Source organism: Papio anubis, chromosome 2 (genome assembly GCF_008728515.1).
Source record: "Papio anubis isolate 15944 chromosome 2, Panubis1.0, whole genome shotgun sequence".
NCBI lineage: Eukaryota > Metazoa > Chordata > Mammalia > Primates > Cercopithecidae > Papio > Papio anubis.
Genome location: NC_044977.1, coordinates 135,187,324 through 135,206,538, shown reverse-complemented (window position 1 = coordinate 135,206,538; position 19,215 = coordinate 135,187,324). Strand labels below are relative to the sequence as shown.

General features: G+C 38.3%; 1 long non-coding RNA gene across 1 annotated transcript; it reads right to left on the bottom strand.

Moving 5' to 3' along the window:
* Positions 1-1,123: 1,123 nt before the first annotated feature.
* LOC110742629 lies at positions 1,124-15,686 on the bottom strand. Its single transcript, XR_002520496.1, has 3 exons — positions 15,470-15,686; positions 14,638-14,731; positions 1,124-4,494 (listed from the first exon to the last, which is right to left on the bottom strand). It is a non-coding gene; the product is annotated as an uncharacterized LOC110742629 (long non-coding RNA).
* Positions 15,687-19,215: the final 3,529 nt, after the last annotated feature.

Here is a 19,215-nt window from a genome sequence, read left to right as displayed (position 1 = left end):
AGGAAGAAAGAAAAAATTGATGGTGAGGGGTCAGCTTTGTGCACTAGCCACTAATTGATAACTAGTAATCTAGGATGACTTGGTCACTGCCTAAATTGATGGAAATGGGAGGAAGATTGGAAGGCAATTTAGATATATAAGATGGTTTTTTAAAAATGAAATTAATGCAAAAAATTCAATGATGAACAAACTATAACAATTTAAATAACAGAATCTAACCCTGCATTTGCATGACCTTGTCTCCTATGTCTCACCCTAATCCTGGCCCTGGTTCCAACAAAACTTTATTTACAAAAATAGGCAACTGACCTGTGAGCCATGGTTTGCCAATTTGGTTTTTTAAAGCATTGCATTAAAATACAGTCATGGATTGCTTAATGATGGGGATACATTCTGAGAAATGCATCACTAAGTGATTCTGTCATTGTGCGAACATCATAGAATGTAGTCACACAAACCTAAATGCTATAGCCTACTACACACCCAGGCTATATGGTATAGACTATTCCTCCTAGGCTACAAACCTATACATTATGTTACTGTACTGAGTACTACAGGCAGTGGTAGCACACGTGTTGTGTGTCTACACGTATCACTTAGGCTACACTAAGTTTATTCTAAAAGTTTTCTCTCTTCAATAATACATTGACCTTGGCTAGCTGTAACTTTTCTACTTTATAAACTTTTAATTTTAAAAAACTTTTAGATGTATTTGTAATAACACAGCCTAAAACACAACACATTGTACAGCTGTACAAAAATATTTTCTTTATATCTTTATCTCACAAGATTTTTTTTCTATTTTTAAAAGCTTTAAAAAAACGTTTTTAAACTTTTTTTCTTGTTGTTGTTAAAAACTAAGACACAGACATTCTTAGCCTTGGCCTACACAGAGTTAGGAATGTCAATATCACTACCTTCCACCTCCATATCTTACCCCACTGGAAGGTTTTCAGGGGCAATAATACACATCGAGCTGTCATCTCCTATGATAACAATGCCTCCTTCTGGAATACCTCCTGGAGGACCGGCCTGAGGCCATTTTACAGCTAACTGTTTTTTAATATGTAGAAGGAGTACACTCTAAAATAAGGATAAAAAGTATAGTGTAGTAAATACATAAACCAGTAACATGGTCATCTATTATCATTATCAAGTATTATGTACCGTACATGATTCTGTTGCTATATTTTTATATGACTGGTAGTGCAGTGAGTTTGTTAACACCAGCATCACCACAAATACATGAGTAATTTGTTGCACTAGGACATTGTGACAGCTACAATGTCCCTAGATGATAAGAATTTTCGGCTCCACTACAATCTTATGGGACCGCCAACTGATAAAATACATTTAAAGTATCTTTATATTTTACATGTGGTTCATCATTGACCAAGATGCTGTTATGTGGACTTATATGGACTTATATTTTTTATCTTGATTACTGAGTATTTTCTGCATTACCTTAAACTATGTGCCTAAGGTGAGTACCTTGCTCACCTCACCCTAGTCCTGGCTTTGAGTGGAACTGGTAAATTGTGACTTCCTTTCAGGTTAAATGACAAAGAAGTTTTAATGTAAAACAAAGTTATGCAAAATATGTCATGTAAAACAAAATGAAGTTACACGTGCATTATGTTTATGTAATTCCTCTTACATATAACTGCCTTAGACTCCAGATAGTACAATTTTTATGAGTGAGAGAGAAGATGGACCACATGGTACCTTCTAGTCCCAGGTGGAGTAGACCTAGGCACAAGAATCCACCAGATCAAAAGATCTTTCAGCCAATCAGGAGCAAAGGAGCAGTGCCAGTACATCCAGAGCTGACACTAGGGTTTCAGCAATTCCCACATTACTTTACCATATAGTAACCTCTAAGCTCATATTTTTGTGGTATGTCTAAGGTTTGTGTCTCCTGAAGCTTCATGTCATAGCTACTTGATAGGTCATAAGCACACATTATGGTTCAAAAGCAACTCAGGGTTTCAAAGAAAACCACAGTGTACAGATGAGGTCAGAATTTCTTCAGGGTGTAAGTGGTGATTTGTCTCAGTCTCATGATTTTCATGTACTCATTTCCCAAATAACTCCAGTCTCAAAGAGCACATCTCAAACGTTACACCTCTTGCAAGAAAGTACAGTACAGTGATTCCCTGTTCCAGGACATTATATGCTTTAGTGAGTCATTAACAGGATATTTCATTTTCCTACTAAGGTGTCAACTAAACTCATAATCCCTTCTAGAGTCAGCATGATTTCCTTCTAATTGATTTAGTACATACTTAAAGATTTCCTGATGTCCAGTTCTGGGAACATCACCATCCATGGGATCATCATGAAAGTGGTCACAGTTGTCTTTAAAATCTGCAAACAGTCCTCAGAATGGTTAATGTGATGTTTATGCACATCTACCCCTAGAAAACCAAACTATTAATTTACTTGTGTGGGAACATTTTGGGCTCATCTGTACAATCATTTATTTTGGGGCAAGTTCATTCCTTGCCATGAGAATTTTAACTATTTATATTATAGCTTTTGGACTTAGTTGTTGTCAATTGTGATAATTATATCCAGCAAACTTTTTTTCTTCTCCCCTTTTAAAAAAAACAAAAAGTTTTCTTTTGTTATTATTGTTGTTGACTTTGAACATATGGTGAAGTTTTTTCTCTTTATATTTTACCAGCTAAACTATTTGATATATTACGAATAAGTAACACATAGTACATAGTAATTTACTAAAGAAGATAAAGTTAAGTCACAATGAGTTTCCTGGAGCCAAAGAACACCCTTTTCTTTTCTCTCAGGCCATTTGGGATATAAAATTAGAACAAACCTAAGAACATGTTGGTATGCATCTTTGTGCTTTGGTTGCCAAGTACAAGAGGTGAAACATGTCTCCAATAAATATCGTTGGGGGCACACACTGGTGCTGGACAACCTGAAAATGAGTACCCTGTGCTGGAAAGAACAGAGCGCTCCCTTCAGTAATTTAAAAGCTTCTTTTTCTGATTGTGGCTGCCCATACATGCTGGGTAGTTTGGTTGGCAGGATCATTAAGTACTAAATGCTCCACAGGAGAGAACAGGCCCAAAGTGCTCTAGGAGTGCAAAAATGGGAATGCTCAGTGCAGACCTGAGAAGATAGAGTCCAGAGGTGAGCCCAGAAGAGCCAATCACATTCTGGCAGGATGGGGAGCAGTCTGGCTAGCAGGGCCTCCCAGAAGTTAAGGGACACCAGGGCCACTTCCATCTTTTTAAGAGTCCTGGTATATTAAAAAATAAAAGCTGAAGAGGGTGTTAAGATTGTGGTATATTTTGGGTGTTTACAACAATTATAATTACAAATTGAATATATTTATATCCCACTGATATATTTCTAGGGTTGCTCCCCCCATTGGAGATTACAACCAAAGTCCACATTTGTGGCTACCAGTGAATGGTAGGCCCCAGCTAAACAGCTTCCTGGCTGCCACTGCCACACAGTTCACCACCAATTTGGACCAAAGAGTCCAACTGGCAAGGCACATGCTGTCCTTAGAGTTTCTTTCTTATCCTGTACCCTGGAAGGCCTGTGCCCCAAGCAGGCCCTTAATAAGTACATATTGAATACATGAATTGGCCAGTCTTGAAACATCACCAAGACCATTCTCATCTTGTTCCATTCCTAAAATGCTTCCCCTTCCCAACTTGACTCACTTCAACCATGTATCCTACTCATCCTTGAAGTTCTAGCCAAGCATCATGTTTTCTGCGAAGAGTGTCTGCTGCTGTTACTATACCTACTTTCCTCTGTGTGCTCAAAAGTCCTCCTGCATTTACAGTTAGAACCATGTATAATAGTTTGGCACCCGCACTCCCAACCCAGCCTAGAGAATTCAAGCTCTTTACAGCCAAGAACTATGTCTTACTCTTCTTTTGGATCTATAGTGTAAGGCCCAAAGTTTTCTGTGCTGCCTTGACATCTCTGAGCTTCCTAGAGCCCCCAAAGCTTAACTGTGAATTCTGCTTTTGCCAGATATGCCTTCCCCAATGGAAAAGACTCTTCACCTGGCTAATTTCCCTATTAGCTAAACGAGCTGCACTCTACCTGGTCTTCAACCTAAGGGCTTCTACTTCCCTGTTAGCCTGTGAAATTATTCAAGTAAGCCAGTCATCCTCCAGTGGGAACCAGGGGTCACTCCAGTCTGTGTTGCTACAAAGCTTGCCTCCCATAGGCCATGCTTGTCCACTATACTCCTGAGTGCAACCCCAAGTGACCCTGTATGGTGTCCTGTGTCCTCCCCTAGGCTGTGAGCATATGTGAGTCATAAACTGCCATCAATCTCACCTGTCCAGTGTGGGGTGCTGGGTGTTCCACCATCTCATACTATTTAGGGTGGGGAATTCCTCTTTCAATAATGGAGTGAATAGAAGGTGATCAGAACAGTATCCCACACAGAGGTGTCACTCGCTAAATTTGTGCCGATTGTATCATCTTCATTTGATGAAGTTCCTAGCCAAGTAGAAGACTGGAAATTAATTAAATATTTGCTGTAGATGACTATAGATTTTTCTACAAATAATCCGCTTGAAACATATAGCAACAGCTTCTATTTGCATAATTACTCTTCAAGCAGTCTTTTTCTTTGCTGCTTACCGTACTGTTAACCAATACAAGCAAAATTGCCTAAGCAAATCTGTACTTAATTTCTGTACTACTGATCTGACATTTACATTGCAATCCCCTTTTTTTTTTTTTTTTTTTTTTTTGAGATGGAGTCTCCCTTTGTCGCCCAGGCTGGAGTGCAGTGGCGCGATCTCGGCTCACTGCAACCTCCACCTCCTGGGTTCAAGCAATTCTCCTGCCTCAGCCTCTTGAGTAGCTGGGATTACAGGCACCCGCCACCACGCCCAGCTAATTTTTGTATTTTTAGTAGAGATGGGGTTTCACCATGTTGGTCAGGCTGGTATCGAACCCCTGACCTCGTGATCCACCCACCTCGGCCTCCCAATACATTGCAATTCTTAATAAATAATCGAGGTAAATTGTAACTGTGTCCAGCCATGGAAATAAGATTCCAGTATCAGTCAACATTGGGTATAATCAAGAGACTAAAAGCAACTGAAAGTGCTTTACAACTCAGACTTTCCCCCCACAATGACCTACTTAACGTATTTCATTGTCTCCCTTTATCTCACTTCTTTGTAAGCAAAATGGCAACACTTGGAGGCACTGAAAGAGAGACTTCTCCTGGAATCTGCAATTAGTTTTCTTATTAGTGTTTCAGGGACAGTTTCATCCGCATTGCTTTTAACACTTGGTTTCCAAAGTCCAAGAGAGAGAGGAAAAAAAAAAAAAAAGCCACGTATTTTCCCTTCTGGGGGCTCCTGCTTTTTATACTAAAGCAGTAGGGGGAAAATGTACACCAGCAAGCAGTTCTTCTGTCCAGTTTCCAAGTCACACTCATCAGTAACGGGCCTCAGCCCCTCCCAGCACCCCGCCACTTCTCTCCTCTGCTGAGGGCTGGAGAGGGTGGGGACTGGGGCTCTGAGAGGGACCAGGGGATCAGGAAAGCTCAGATCCACGCCTTACCGCTCCTTGACCACACTGGAATGTGATGACTAGCTTTTGAGCCTGGGCTCTGCATGACAAAAGTTAGTGGAAAACGGTCATTAAACATTTCCAGCAAACTTCAGACTTCTCCAAAGGACAGGGCCCTTCTCCGAAGGACCGTCTGGCGCCTGGATTAGGCCGCTCCTAGCCTAGCCTCCCTGACGCTCCTTTTCCCGGAGTGGTCGGTACACAGGACGTGCCGAACGTGCGATTATTATAAGGCTATTACCAGAAGCAAGGGGATGTGCTCAGGGTGAGACACAGGCAAGGAAAAGACATTTCCAAACAACCCAAACAGCTTGCGACTGGGGACAAACCATTTCACCAGGGCGGTGGGGAGCCAGCCGACCGGCTGACCCGGGGCGCGTGTGCAGACGCTCTGGCTGCCCACCGCGCGTGCTCAAGTTCCAAAGCGCTGCTCTCCACAGCGGCTGGAAAAGGTGGAAGAAAGGACAAAATAAAAGGAACTTTCCCCACACATCGCTAAAGGGAGTGGGCAGGCAGGGGGCCAAGCTCTGAAGAAAAGCTCTAAGAGATCTGTGGTGAATGGAGGAGAGGCCCAGGGCAGAGACTGGTGCTGTATTTGTGTCCAAAATTTGCCTGCTTTCCTGCTGTTTGCTGCTGGCTTGATTGGCCAGAAAAAGTCCCCACATTTTACCCCTAGATATGGAGACCTTTCTCAGTACTCCACACACACATTATCCAGATTTATTTAAATAAGAAAAAAAGCAGAGGGAAAAATATTTTTCATAAATATCTAGTACTAATAGTTTCATGTGTAAACTGCCAGTAACTGCATATATACATATATGTATATGTTTTTAAACCAGAACATACCATAGTTATGTAATCTATTTTAAGAATAATTTTATTGTGGTGGAAAACTTGTAACTTTAAATTTACCATCTTACCATTTTTCAGTATATACTTCAGGAGTGCTAAGCATATTTACATTGTTGTGCAACAGATCTCTAGGACTTTTCCATCTTGCAAAATTGAAACCCTATTAAACACTAATTCCCTCTCCCCTCTGCCTTTAGCAACTGCCTTTCAACTTTCTGTTTAATTTTGACTATTTTAGACTCGATATCTGAGTGGAATTATGCAGTATTTGTCCTTTTGTGACTGGTTTATTCCACTTAGGATAATGTCCTCAAGGTTCATCCATGTTAGCATGTGACAGAATTTCCTTCTCTCTTAAGGCAGCGTAATATCCCATTAGATGTGTATACTGTTATACATTTTCTTTATCCATTCATCTGTTGGTAGACATGTGGGTTGCTTTCACCACTTGGCTATTGTGAATAATGCTGTGATAAATCTGGGTGTGCAAATACCTCCTCAAAATCCTGCTTTGAATTCTTTTGGATATATACCCAGAAGTGAGATCTTTGGGTCATATGGCAATTCTATTTTTAATTTTTTGAGGAATTTCCATACCGTTTTTATAGTGGTTGAACCATTTTACATTCCCACCAACAGTGTGCAAGGATTCCAATTTCTCTGTATTCTTGCCAACATTTGTTATTTTCTGTTTTTCGGATATTGGCCATCCAAATGGGTATGAGTTGATATGTAATTATGGTTTTGATTTATCTTTCTCTTATGATTAGTGATGCTGTACATTCTTTTCATATATTTGTTAGCCACTTGTACGTCGTCTTTGGAGAATTATCTATTCAAGTCTTTTGCTCATTTTAAAAATCAGTTTATTTGTGGTTTTGTTATTGAGTTATAGAAGTTCCTTATATATTCTGGAAATTAACTCCTTCTTAGGTATATAATTTGCAAATATCTTCTCCCATTCCACAGGTTGCCTTTTCACTCTGTTGATTGTTTCTTTTGATATGCAGAAGTTTTCAGGTTTGATGTAGTCCTACTTGTCTACTTTTGCTTTTGTTGCCTGTGCTTTAGGTGTCATAGCCATGAAATCATTGCCAAATTCAATGTTCCGAAGCATTTCCCTTATGTTTTCTTTTAGGAGTTTCATAGTTTTAGGTGTTAAATTTTGTTCTTTAATCTATTTTGAGTTAATTTTTGTATATAGTGTAAGGTAAGAATCTAACTTTATTCCTTTGCATGTGGATATGCAGTTTTCCCAGCACCACTTGTTGAAGAGACTGTCTTTCCCCAATTTTGTCACACTTATCTTTTTATGTTAAGAAATATATTCAACTTCATAATTTTTAAGGCTGCATAGTATTTCATACAAGCAGATACATCATGATTTACCCAACCAGTCTTCTATTATTGAATAACCTAGGTACATTCGATTGTTTCTGGATCATAAAATAAAATTTCCCTCTCTATGTAATTGGCTTCTAGAGTTGTCACTTTAGCCAGGCTTTTTGAAGTTTCCACATTCTTTCCAGCACTGCTGCTCACAAACTCCCACCTCCACGCCCTTACAAATGCTACTTTTTTACTGCTAAGAATTTTATCATACTCCATACAGACATTATGCAGAAATTCAGTATTCTTTTCATTGCGGTAAGAAAGTGCAGCTGGGAGTCAGGAAATGCGGATCCTAAACTGAGCTCTAGCACTGTGGTAAGAAAAGTACAGTGTAACTGTTATGGGCTGAATTGTGTCACAACAAAGTTCATAAATTGAATCCCTAACTCCCAGTGCCTCACAATGTGACAATAGTTGGAGATAAAACTTTAAAAAAGTGATTAAGTTAAAATGAAGTCATTGGGGTGGGCCCGAATTCAATCTTACTGGTGTCCTTATAAGAAGAGGAAATTTGGACACACAGAAAAAGTCCAGAGACTTGTGCACACAGAGGAGAGACCATGTGAAAAGCCAGAAATTTGCTATCTGCAAGCTAAGGCGAGAGGCCTCAAAAGAAACCAAACCTGCCACACCTTGATCTTGGACTTCTATTCTCCAGAACTCTCAGAAAATACATTTTTGCTGTTTAAGCCACCCAGTTTGTGGTGCTTTGTAAAAGCAGCCCTGGAAAATTAATACAGCAATACTTGAGTAAACTACTTGAATCTGTGAGCTTCAGTTTCTTTCAAACAAACTAGAGGATGAGATTATGAGATCTGGACTATTCTTAAACCTTAAATATGTGATTTATTTTAATGGGGTAGCACTAAAGAGAACACTAGCACACATAACCAAAAGTACAGAGAAAGGACAGACATCAGGGTTGATTCTGTGGATTAATCTTTCGAAGGCCCAGATTTATTGATTGATTTATTTATTTTTTATTGCCTCTTTGCTCTGCACACCACAGTGTGGACTTTTTCCTAAGTCTACATATCTTTACGATGCTGAGATAGATGACTGCCAGCAGCAGTAAGGGCAAAATCCTTTCTTATTTACATCTAAAACGGGCCAGCACACTTCTACTTATATTTCATGAGTCTGAATGACTTAAACATGTCCATTCACAACTCACTCACTCATTTAGAATTAAAGATACTGTGAAAGGCTTGGAGCAATAATCCAGCTGGAAATGACATAGAGAGGCAATAGTCAGTCAAGTCCACTAACACTAGGAATAAATCATTTAATTTCTGGTTAGCTGTGATTTCTATGTAATCATCATGCATACTCAGAAAAGTGAGATCATAATCTACAAATATATTTCAAACATAACATTTTATGAATACTAACCTTAACAGTTAATATATTAAGTATATTTTGTAGAGATATTTAACTACATATTTAATGAGTTTTGATATCACTGTTTCCTTTGTGCAGTTAGAAACCAATATATTATTTTCAGGTCTTAAATATTTAGGCCCCGAAAAGCTCTTAGACTTCAGGCGTTGTGTGCAATGAATGAAAAGGCCCTAGAGGCAAGACTGAAATGTGATGGTAATTAAGAAAATCCAAAATGTGATAAACTATTTTGTTCTTTGCTAGAAGAAAAACTATGTTTATGGGAGAAACAAAGTCCCTCTGGAAGCTGGGAAAGGGGAAACAAAAATTGTAACAATTTTCAATGTGTATCCAGCACCATCCACTGAAATAAATTTTGACTAAAAAAATCAAAGAAGTGTGGGCAGGCACTACTAGAAACCCCTTTTCCTTACTACTATATCCTTGCAGCAATGTGTCCAGCAAAACAAAAACAAAAACCAAAGCCAACAAAAAGAGCAACAAATAACAACAGCAACAATACAACAGGAAAAACAGAAAGAATTGTATTTTTCACTTTTGCAAACCCGGGTATCATTTGACATAATACTAGCCAATGAAATACAAGTGAAAGTCTGCTGAAGATTTCTAGAAATTTTTGTGTTACTATAGGTGTCTCCTTTCCTCCTTGTTACTTTCTTTTTCTTCCTCTACCTAAGATGCAGACATATGGCTGGAAGCAGAGTAGCCATTCTTTGACTAGAAAGTGACCAGGAAGAGAAAAACCCCACCCCAAGGATGGTGAAACAGGAAAGGTAGAAAGAGTCTGGAGGTTGATGATGTCTGGAAGCTGCCACTCCAGTCCAGGAGTGCCCACCCCTAGACACATGAGAAAGAGAAATACCTATTTGGTTGAGGTTCCTAATGTGGTTTCTGTTGCATGCTGATCTGATTAATGTAACCGCATGGAAAAAGTTAAAAAAAAAAAAAAGGTAAAATTAATTTAAATAATACATTTTATTTATCCTATATATACATGTCATTTTTACAGGTAAATATAAAAATTATTAATAATGTATTTTACAATTTTTCACTGGAAGTTTTCAAAATATGGTGTGTCTTGCAGCACCTCTCAATTAGGACCAGCCACATTTTAAGTGCTCAATAGCCCATGAATGTGTCTAATGAGTACCATATTAGACAGTCCAATTTTATAGCCTTAAGTATCATATTCAAAAGTTTTGAACTTTAACTACAGAATATAAACAGAACCATAATTTAACTTCTAAGAAAAATGAATATATTAGAAACATTAACAGCATTGTGTTTATTTCAAACTATTAATGGCTTATAGTTTTTGAAGATGAAAACCAAAAATGTAGCCAATTTCCAAGATGTTAACCCAAAGTCAGGGATATCTGCTGAGTCCTGTTAATCTTAGGTTGCTTCTTTCATAATAACATTTTGGGGGTATTTTAAAGAAGAAATAGAAGCCAATAAGAAATAAAACTAAATCAGTTACCACAAATAACTATATTCACCATGGTAAGAAATTGTCCTCTTGAATTTTTTTTTTTTTGAGACAGAGTCTCGCTCTGTTCCCCAGGCTGGAGTGCAGTGGCATGATCTTGGCTGACTGCAACCTCTGCCTCTCAGGTTCAAGCAGTTCTCCTGCCTCAGCCTCCCGAGTAGCTGGGATTACAGGCATGAGCCACCATGCCCAGCTAATTTTTAGTAGAGACAGGGTTTCTCCATGTTGGTCAGGCTGGTCTCAAACTCCCGACCTCAGGTGATCTGCCCGCCTTGGCCCCCCAAAGTGCTAGGATTACAGGCATGAGCCACTGCACCTGGCCCTTGAATTTTTTATGTATTAATACTTTTTTTCCCCCTGAGATGGAGTCTCACTGTGTTACCCAGGCTGGAGTGCAGCGGTGTGATCTCTGCTCACTGCAGCTTTTGCCTCCCGGGTTCAAGCAATTCTTCCTGCCTCAGCCTCCCAAGTAACTGGGATTACAGGGGCACATGACCACGCCCGGCTAATTTTTGTGTTTTTTAGTAGAGATGGGGTTTCGCCATGTTGGCAAGGCTGGTCCTGAACCCCTCACCTCAGGTGATCCACCTGCCTCGGCCTCCCAAAGTGCTGGGATTACAGGCGTGAACCACCACGCCCAGCCTATCAATACTTTTAAGACAGTTGAGATTACACATTTTATACTAATTTTTATTTTTAACATTATTTCATAAGCATTTTTTATATCATTAAAATTTTTTCGAAAACATTCTCAATGATTACCTTATACTATGTCTTCATATGAATAAACTATAATTTGTCTATTACCTTAATGCAGATACTTAGGTTGTTCCAAACTTTTTATTACCGTAAATAATTTGTTCCACTATCTTTACACATAAAACTATTCTCACAACTTGCTTTATCTTCTTAGGATAGATTCCCAGAGGTGAAATTACTGAGACAAAATGTGTGAACACTTCTTAATCTTCTGATATAGACTTGCCAGACTGCTTCCCAGGAAGATTTGAACCAATTTACACTCACAAAAAAATTGTGTGAGCCTTTATATCCCTACATACTGTTACAAGCATTCTGTATTAACCTTTTTCTTTTCTTTTCTTCTTTCTTTCTTTCTTTCTTTCTTTCTTTCTTTCTTTCTTTCTTTTCTTTCTCCTTCCTTCATTCTCTCTCTCTTTCTTTTTTTTTTTTTTTTTTTTGAGACAGGATCTTGCTTTGTCACCTAGGCTGGAGTGCAGTGGCATGGATCAAAGCTCGTTGCAAACTCCACCTCCCTGGGCTCAAGAGATCCTCTCACCTCAGCCTCTTAAGTATCTGGGACTACAGGCCTGTGCCACCAAGACCAGAAAATGTTTTTATTTTTTGTAGAGAAGTGGTCTTGCTTCTCAGGTTGGTCTGAAACTCCTGGGCTCAAGCAATCCTCTTGCCTTCCAAATGCTGGGATTACAGGTGTGAGCCACTGTGCCTGGCCCTGTATTAACCTTTTAGAAAAGGTACTGGGAGAAGATAAGAAAGGTGCTAATTTATGAGGAAACTATTATCTCAGTGTGCTTTAATTTTGATTAGTTGATTACCAGTTAGAATAAACATTGTTTGCTTTTGTTATGTAACAACTGCTGTTTGTCTTATAATTTTTTATGCAGCTTATGTATTAACAATATGAATACTTCATCATGCTTGTTTTAAACACTTTTTCAGTTTACATACCTTTAAATTTTATTTGTAAAAGTCAAGTTTATTGTGGTATACTTTATGTACAGGAAAAATCATCCTTTTTAATACAAAATTCTATGCATTTTCAAAAAATGTATAAAGTTGGGTAATTAGCATTGCAATCAAAATATAGAATACTCCATCATTTCCAAAAATTTTCCCCATGCCCTTTTATAGTCAACCCTTCTCCCACCTCCAGCCCCTGGCAACCACCCATCTGTTTTCTGTCCCTATAGTTTTGGCTTTTCCAGAATGTCATATAAATTGAATCATATAGAATATAGCTTTTTGAGTCTGGTTTCTTTCAATTAGAATAAAGCATTTGAAAACAATCAATGTTATTGTGTATGTCAGCACTTTGTTCCTTTCTTATTGCTGAGTAATATTCTATTGTATGGAATCCCACATTTTGTTTATGCGTATACCAATGGAAGAACATTTGGGTTATTTCTAGTTTTTGTCAATAATGAATAAAGCCACTGTAAACATTCACATACAAGTACTGGAACACAACACAAACTGTTATTTCTCTTGGTAAAAATCTAGTGGGATCACTAGATTGTATGGCAAGTGTATACTTAACTTCACATGAAAATGTCAAACTGTTAAAAAAAAAAGAAACTGGTCAAACCATTTTCCAAAATGGCTCTACCATTTTGTATTCCCACCAGGAATGTACGAAAGGTTCAGTTGTTCTACATCTTTGCTGCCTCTTGGTATTGCTGGTGTCATTTTTCATGTGGGTTTTTGAATTGTCACTTATTTGGATTTTTTAGCTATTCTAATAGATATATAGTGGTATTTCATTATAACTTTAATTTGCATTTCCCTGAGAATGCAAAAACAAGCAAATAATATCTAATGAAATAAATATCCTAAAGAAAGTAACAGTGTTTGTGAATTTAAATGGATTGATCTTTTAATATATTTTTCCACTTGTTTTAGATTAGAAAGTTCTTTCTCAATGAGAAATCAGAAGAAAATTTAGCTATAATTTTAAGGTTTTCAAAAATTATTTGCTCCAAATTATCCACATTTTAGTCTATCTGGGTACACATTTATTTAATTAGCTACCTGTATGATGATGGTGAGTATCTATATTCATGTTTTTCCCAAAAAAAAGGATGATCAGGTTTTTCCATAACTTTTATTGACTAATCTGTTCATCCGATTTACTTGTGAAGTCTCGCTTATTAAAAAATAGGAGCTGTTTCTAGGCAATCAAGTCAGTTACAGGTATCTATCTGTCCATGCATTCAACAATTATGTATTAAGCACTTACTATGCGCCAGGCACGATTCTAGTTTCTGGGACTATAACAGCTAAAGAAGTAAAGCCCCTGATTACCTGGAGCTTATATTCTAGTCAGGACAGGCAGATAATAATTAAAGAAATTAATAATTGTATAATATTTTGTGTGGTGAGAAATGCTAAGAAGGAAAGTAAAGAAAGTAAGACTGTAAGAGGCATGTAATGACAAGCAAGCACCTTTTTGGGCAGGTTGGTCAGTCTGACCTCTCTGAGAGAGATTTGAGTAGAAACCTGAATGTATTAAAGTAGCAAGACATGGAGATATCTGGAGAAGAAGCATTCTGGACAGAGCCACCTCAAAATGTAAAGACTTCATAATAGGAAGGAGGCTGGCATGGGGAAACAGCAATGAGGCCATTGTGCATGAAGCTAAGCCATGGAGGTGGTGAATAGAGATGAGGTAAAAGTGAACTCTGAGGGCTCAGATCACGTACAGCTTTACAGACAATTTTTATGCTAAATTAGACATAAAGCTACTAGAGTACTAAGCATAAGGTGATGTGATCTGACTAACATTTTTAGATCACCCTGGCTACTATGTGGATAATTGTTTAAAACATTTAATTTAAATAAGAATGAGTCTATTGAAAGAAAAACAATAAGTCAATGATAGTGCAAATGGTACTTGGATATAGTAAAAATGATGAAGGTAGTATGTTAATGCCCAAAGTGTGGGAAACACTGGTTTAACTGGTTACTGTTACTATCCAGACAACTGCAAATTCCTGCAAGATTTATAACCAGCCATTTTCCTCAACCTTCTTGATAATTCTAAGAGTTCTCCTACTGATTCCTCAATAGAGATTTCTCATCTTTCTGGCATTCAAGTCTGGTTCCAGGGCTTCACACTTTACTGCACATCTATTATTACAACAGAGCTTAAGGGAACTCACCTCAGAAAGGTCTGAAATCTTGAAGTGAATCAAAGCTCTCCCAGCCTCCATCAGTGATCCAGCTGTGTGCTCTCAGGGCACCAGGGAGAGAAGGCTGCATAATCACAAATAAACTGCCTTGAAGGCACATTCGGGCACAACTTCCTCAATTACAGCACCTGTAGTTTTGGACTGGCATTATCAACAAGCAGTTCAGAGAGTTGTGGTGTGATTCCAGATGTGCCAAGGCAATCTCCACAAACAGTTTCAGGTTATGATTCCAGGAACAGAGTTTGAAAAATGCCTTGTTACCCAACTGAATGAACCGGGGAAAAGTGTCTATTTGTTTTTGAAAAGTAATCTATACTCATGGTTAAAAAAAATCCAAACAGCATAAGAACACACAGTGAAAAGTTTAAAAAGAAGCAGTATGCACACAACACTATGAATGTCTTAGCGTATGCATGGAATGTTTCTGGAAAGATGCATAAGAAATTATTTACTCTGGTTGCCTCTGCAGAGGGAAACCACAGGGGTCTGAAGTGGAAGGAAAATTAAGAATTTACTTTTTACAGATTCTTTGTACTTTCTGAATTATTACTGAATGTTTAATTATGTGTTTATATTAATTTTTCAATTAAAACAAGTTGATAGAAAACAATACAAATATGGCATTCATTTCTGTCACTCCCATTAGGGGTCCTTGAAGCTCTCACAGCAGAGGCATTTAGCCAGGGTACCTCAATTCTAGCCAGAGCTAAAGACAGTTTACTTGAGCCTTGGCTTCCTAGATGCTGTTGAGCCAGGATGGCGTGGAGCCCCTCCTAGAAGTAGAACTATAGCCTTACCTTACCTCGAAATAGAACTGTAGAAGGAAGGGGAGAGTTCAGCTTGAATGCCAGCTCTGCGACCTATTGTAGGAGAGGAGACAAATTACTTAGCCACTCTGAGCTTCACTTTCTTCATCTGTGAAATGGGGAAAAGAATACCTGTTGTTGGTTTTTTTAATGACACAGAGGGCTTTTGTGTATGCAAGGGAGCACTTCCAATTACTTGGGTTTTAATTAATATACATTATGTTAAAGGATTTCATTTTAAAACCTGATGTTTCTTAAGCCATTAAGCACAATATCCAAATATTATTTTTATATTATATTTAAGCTATTATACATTAGATGACATATTTTCATAAATCAGATGGAATACAAATAGTAGATACAGAAAGCTCAAAGGAGTTCTAGTCCCAGATGACCATGGAGTACCATGCTACTCTTGAACTGACTACGTAAAGATTTAAGTGAAAGAAAAATAAAGTTCTATCTTGTTGAAGTTATTGTTTTTCAGGTCTCTATTACATCTAGACTTAATTCTGACACATATCTTATTTGTTTCACCCTCCTCAATATCAGAACCCTTTATTATGAGCTAGAAGATCTAGATATTTAGATCTAATTATATCTAACATATAATTAGATACATAGACTCCTTATAAAATCCATAGTTTTAATTGTTGCCACAGTAGGGTAATAGGTTCAGGGGCATTTAAAATTTTCTTTTATGACATGTTTCAGATAAATTAGGACTAAATAATAAGGTCAAATTGATTATTTAAAGAATATTCAAAATGTTCCCTTTAAAAATGAAAATAATAATAATAATAATAACATTAATCAGTGATGCCTGCCCCATGCCAGGATCTGTGTGAGATGCAGGCCCCTCTGTGGTGCATGAAGCAAGCCCTCGGCCCTCAGCCAAGGTAACTGGAGTCTTGGGACTAGCTGATTGTACCTCACCTATGAACCCTTCTAGCCTTTGGCTCAACCTCCTCCCCATCACCTCACACTGTCAGGCTGTCTTTCCTCATCTATTGTTCCTAAAGAACTGTGGCAGAACTATAACAAGAGGTTGGAGATTTTTCTTTCATTTAACACTTAAAATATTTGAAATTGTACGGGATGACTCAATTCCAGGAAACTTCAAGTATCCTGTGACACTTGTTCAGTGAAGTGTTGAAAAAAGGCCTGCTCTAGGGTCTTATGGAAAGATGTGAGCAAGCCAACTTGTAGGAGGTAAGAACAAAATGTAACTTCAAGAGTGTCTCTTTCATTCCCTTGTGGTTTGCAACATCGTCTTCTCTGCCCTACTCCTACAATGTTCTCTTGAGCCAAGCCTCTGTGTGTTGGCATCAGAAAAGCTCTGCATCCCTGCCACTGGCTTCCCCATAGCAACTGGCTAGCACCCTCCTCCAAATTCTATTTATGAAAGCGTGTGTGTCTGTGTGTACTTTAATTATAAACTCCTTTGAAGGGAATACTTATCAAATAATTTTAAAAGCCTTGATATTAAACACTATCTTCTTTAGTTCTTTCATCTATCCTTTAAGGTTGGCACTGTGAGGCCCATTTTATATACAAGAAAACTAAAACTCGGAGGTTAAGAAACTTTCCCAGGGTCCCAAAGCAAGGATGTACTGAAGCTAGGCATTAATCTCAAATTCATATGATTTTCTCTGTTACCTCCCTCAGCCATGCCAGAAAGAAACTGGGGTGTAAATGTCACTTGCTGTCAGCAAAATGAAAAGATCACAGGCTTTGGAATCCAACGTACCTGGGTTTAATTTCATTTGGTTATTTCCTAGCTACGTGACCTTGGATAATAGACTTAAACTCAGTTCTCTCATCTATAAAACGGGAATAGTGCCTACTTGATTCGATTGTCAAGAGAATGTAAAAAAGAATTTGACACAGGCTAGATGCTACAGTAGTAGTGACGGCTCTTTAAAATTAAATTTTAATATTAAAGATAGTGGGCTGAGAATCCAGCACATGCCAGGCCTAGGAGTTCCACTTGATTTTATTTTATTTTATTTCATTTTATTTTAATTTATTTATTTATTTATTTATTTTTAGAGACAGGGTCTTACTCTATCACCTAGGCTGGAGTGCAGTGATGTGATCATAGCTCATTGCAGCCTCAACCTCCTAGGCTCGAGCAATCTTCCCACTTCAGCTTCCCAAGTAGTTGGAATCACAGGTGTATGCCACCATGCTGGGCTAATTTTTGAATTTTTTGTAGAGACTGGGTCTTCCTAGATAGCCCAGGTTGGTCTTGAACTTCTTTACTCAAGTGATCCTCCCACCTTAGCCTCCAAAAGTGCTGGGGTTACAGATGTGAGCCATTGCACTCAGCCCTGATTATTATACTTTTAAAATAGCATTGAGGAAATATAAATTCATTCCTTCTACAAATGTTTATTGAACACCTACTCTAGCCCAGGACTATTTGAGGGACTGGGAATCCTGGAACTTATATTCTAGCAAGGTACTGGTGGGGGAAACAGTAAAGAGAACAAACAAGTTAATTATATAGTATGCTAGAAGATGATAAGTGCCATGGGGGGAATAAAAAGCAAGGGCATGAAGGAACAAGTTGCAGAATTATACAGAGAGGTCATAGCAGGCCTCACTGACAAGGAAAGATTAGAACAAAGCTTTGAAGGAGGGAAGGAGTCAGCCAAGCAGACATTTGAAAGAAGAAAGTAGGTACATTTACCACTGAAGCTAGTGAAATTCACATTGCAAGGTCCCTAACTTGCGGGGGCCCCTTCAAGGCCTGAAATCTAATTTTGTATTTGTGGTTTCTTAATGAGGATCCACAAAATTGCATATGTTTCAAGATTTATCCCCACAGGAACATATTTTTTGGCAGAAGGACCAGTTAGAGCAAAGGCTCTGTGGTAAATGTGCCTGAGCTGCTCAAGAAATAGCAAGGAAACCACCATGGCAGGAACAGAATGAACAAGAGAGGTGAGAGGATCATGGAAGGTCTTGGAGGCCACTTTAGGAATTTTGATTTTTATGAGGAGTCATGAGAGCTTGGGGCAGAGTTGTGATATGATCTGACTTACGTTTCAAAACATTGCTTTGCTTAGTATATTGGGATCAGACTTAAGAGAGGCCAGGGCAGAGCACAGGAATTGTTGGGGGCCATGGCAGTAATCCAGGAGGGAGAGATAATGGTGGTTTGAACCAGTACGGAGGCAATGACAGTGGTGAGAAGAAGCTGGGTTCTGCATATTTTGAAGGTCAAGTCAATAGGACTTCCTGATGGATCAGATGTGGGTTGTGAAGACAGATGAGTATTAAAAGTGATAAGACAGCATGAGATCACCAACAAAGTGAGCCTAAAGGAGAAAAGAGGACCAAGTTCTAGCAGGTGGCAGGCAAACCCTTCAAGAAAATAGTTTGGAAACATTATCCTTATAGGTGATTGAAGTAACTATTTCAGGTAAAGGTATATTGAGATTTAATTCATTCAGTATTACAGCTTTACTATACAGATTGTTTAATTAAATTAAACTAGACTGTAGTGTGTATGAGGCTCACTCTTCCCTCTCCCACTCTGAAATTTAACTGAGAAAACTTATTACATTAGGTTAAGGAATTTGAGTCTACAGACAAGGGGTCTAGTACCAGTTATACTGTTAATGGGACTGCATGCCAGTCATTCAAACTCTCTGTTCTCAATTGCCTCATCAGTGAGATGTGAATTGGAACAAATGTTCTTTCTTTTACTGCATTGATGTTCTTCATCTTCAGA